Source organism: Taudactylus pleione, unplaced genomic scaffold, assembly GCF_031769625.1.
Source record: "Taudactylus pleione unplaced genomic scaffold, aTauple2 ptg000051l, whole genome shotgun sequence".
In the NCBI taxonomy this organism is placed as follows: Eukaryota; Metazoa; Chordata; class Amphibia; order Anura; family Myobatrachidae; genus Taudactylus; species Taudactylus pleione.
The window spans coordinates 6,545,001-6,548,431 of NW_028284453.1; the positions used below are offsets into that span (position 1 = coordinate 6,545,001).

Here is a 3,431-nt window from a genome sequence, read left to right on the forward strand (position 1 = left end):
CCAGCCGCCACATCCGACCGAGGTCCGGGGTGGCCGGCGCGCGGGTCAAGGGGATGGGCCGCGGAGCCCGTCCCTCACCCACATCCAGCCCCCATGGCTCCTGCCGGCGGGAAGCGCGACGTCTCGGGTCTTCCCAACCTACCGCCTTCTCACCCCCACTCCGGGGCAGGCAAGGAGGAGAGTGGTACCCGGATCAGCCTGGAGGGGACCTGTGCTTCTGGGAAATCGGCTCGTCCGCTGGCGAGGCCTGACAGCAGAGTGGCCTGTGGCCTGGGAGGCCAGTGTGGAGGGGAGGACGGGCCCCGCGGCCATTCCCCCACCATCTGCCATGGCTTCCATCCAGGTGCCGCTGTTTCAGTGGGGGGTAAAAAACCCAACGCCCTGGGGGTCCTGGCGCCACGTCCCTCCGGGGTGCCGGTGCGTAGGTCGAGGGGACGGGCCGCGGAACCCGTCCCCCACCTGCGTCTGGCCCCCGTGGCTCCTGCCGGTGGGAAGCGCGACATCTCGGGTCTTCTCAACCTACAGCCTCCTCCCCCCTCTCCGGGGCGGGCGAGGAGGCGAGCGGTACCCGGATCGGCCTGGAGGGGACCTGTGCTTCTGGGAAATCGGCTCGCCCGCTGGCGGGGCCGGTGGCAGGGCGGCCCCGGGCCTGGGAGGCTGGTACAGAGGGGAGGACGGGCCCCACGGCCGTTCCCCCACAGTCTGCTGTGGCCTCCATCCCAGTGCCGCTCCGCCCGCCTGGCCCCTTGGGTCGCGGGGAGGGGTGCAGAGGCCCCCGTCCGTCGGGAGCGTCCGGGGAACGCGGGTCCGGGCCTACTCCGGGGCAGCCGTCCGGGGTCCACGTCGCCCCCAACCACGGCTGTCACCTCCATGCTACGGAGGCCAAGGTGGGGGTGGTGGGTCTGGGACGGCGGCGCCCCTTCGGCCCGCTCCCGTCACTCCGCACCACCTCATCTTTCTCTCATCTCTGGGCCCGGCCACGGGGACCGGGGGAGGGGGCACGAGCCTGAGCCCGTCTCCCCTCCTGCCGCTCCCCTCACCCCATCCTCGTGCCCTGCCGGGCCCCCCTCTCTCGGTGCTGCTTCCAGCCGGCGGACCCCACGGTCCCCGGGCCTGGCCCTTTTAGATCCTTCCGCAGGTTCACCTACGGAAACCTTGTTATGACTTTTACTTAGTAGTCAAGTTTGATCATCTTCTCGGCGCTCCGCCAGGGCCATTTCCGACCCCGGCGGGGCTGATCCGAGGACCTCACTAAACCATCCAATTGGTAGTATCGACAGGTGGTGTGTACAAAGGGCAGGGACTTAATCAACAGAAGCTTATGGACCTGCACTTACTGGGAATTCCTCGTTCATGGGGAATAATTGCAATCCCCAATCCCTATCACGAACGGGGTTCAGCGGGTTACCCGCACCTGTCGGCGAAGGGTAGACACATGCTGGTCTGTTCAGTGTAGTGCGCGCGCAGCCCCGGACATCTAAGGGCATCACAGACCTGTCATTGCTCGATCTCGTGTGGCTGAACGCCACTTGTCCCTCTAAGAAGCTGGACGCGGACCGCGGGGGGTCGCGTAGCTAGTTAGCATGCAGGAGTCTCGTTCGTTATCGGAATTAATCTGACAAATCGCTCCACCAACTAAGAACGGCCATGCACCACCACCCACAGAATCGAGAAAGAGCTATCAATCTGTCAATCCTTTCCGTGTCTGGGCCGGGTGAGGTTTCCCGTGTTGAGTCAAATTAAGCCGCAGGCTCCACTCCTGGTGGTGCCCTTCCGTCAATTCCTTTAAGTTTCAGCTTTGCAACCATACTCCCCGCGGAACCCAAAGACTTTGGTTTCCCGGAAGCTGCTTGGCAGGTCATGGGTATAACACCGCCAGATCACCAGTCGGCATCGTTTATGGTCGGAACTATGACGGTATCTAATCGTCTTCGAGCCTCCGACTTTCGTTCTTGATTAATGAAAACATTCTTGGCAAATGCTTTCGCTCTGGTTCATCTTGCGCCGGTCCAAGAATTTCACCTCTAGCGGCACAATACGGATGCCCCCGGCCGTCCCTCTCAATCATGGCCCCAGTTCTGAAAACCAACAAAATAGGAGACCGGATTCCTATTCCATTATTCCTAGCTGAAGTATCCAGGCGACCGGGCCTGTATTTGAACACTCTAATTTTTTCAAGGTAAACGCTTCGGCCCCCCAGGACACTCAGTCAAGAGCATCAGGGAGGCACCGAGAGGCAGGGGCTGGGACAGGTGGTAGCTCACCTCGCGGCAGACCACCAGCTCAATCCCGAGATCCAACTACGAGCTTTTTAACTGCAGCAACTTTAATATACGCTATTGGAGCTGGAATTACCGCGGCTGCTGGCAACAGACTTGCCCTCCAATGGGTCCTCGTTAAAGGATTTAAAGTGTACTCAATACAATTACAGGGCCTCGAAAAAGTCCTGTATTGTTATTTTTCGTCACTACCTCCCCAAGTCGGGAGTGGGTAATTTGCGTGCCTGCTGCCTTCCTTGGATGTGGTAGCCATTTCTCAGGCTCCCTCTCTGGAATCGAACCCTGATTCCCCATTACCCGTGGTCAGCGCAGAAAGTACCATCGAAAGTTGATAGGGCAAACATCCGAATGCATCGTCGCCGTCACGGGGACGTACGATCGGCCCGAGGCTATCTAGAGTCACCAGAGAGGTTGGGGGTGGCGGGAGGCCGGGGCCGACCTGCCGGAGAACCCCCGGATTGGTCTTGGACTGATAAATGCACGCATCCCTGGGGGTCAGCGCTCGTGGGCATGTATTAGCTCTAGAATTGCCATAGTTATCCAAGTAACGGGGTCGAGCGATCAAAGGAACCATAACTGATTTAATGAGCCATTCGCAGTTTCACTGTACCGGCCGTGTGTACTTACACGTGCATGGCTTAATCTTTGAGACAAGCCTATGCTACTGGCAGGATCAACCAGGTAGCGCTCAGTCCCCCCACCGGGGACGCAAGGGGGGGACTGTCGGAATTGGAAAGCAGGGGCGCACAGCTCTTGGACCAGGGAGGTGGAGGCGCTCACCGGGGCGGCCAATCTTACAAGCATCAGCCGGCAGCTGGGGCACCATGTAGCGCGGTCAAGGGGAAGGCCAGATAGATGGAGGGAGCTCAGAGTTAGAGTGACAGCCAGAGCCCGCTGAACCAAACCGGGGGAACAGACACCATCCACCACTTCTTCACCTCACCCAACAACCCATTTGCTGGGTAACTGGAATTGCAGGCCGTCACGGGGGGTGTTTTGTAAGACAGGCAGCGGTCAAAAAGTCACCTCAAGCCTCCCGACACCATTCCCCGCCACCAGGGCAAGGCCGGGCTGTCGGCCCCCAGGGGACCCCACTGTCCCATCCCACCACATCCAGTTCTACGCCTGACCGGTTTCAACTTAACCAAAAAA

General features: G+C 60.3%; 1 non-coding gene across 1 annotated transcript; it reads right to left on the reverse strand.

Moving 5' to 3' along the window:
• Window positions 1-1,121: 1,121 nt before the first annotated feature.
• Window positions 1,122-2,963, reverse strand: LOC148535497 (18S ribosomal RNA). The gene has a single exon (XR_015875514.1). It is a non-coding gene; the product is annotated as an 18S ribosomal RNA (ribosomal RNA).
• Between the last annotated feature and the right edge of the window lie 468 nt (window positions 2,964-3,431).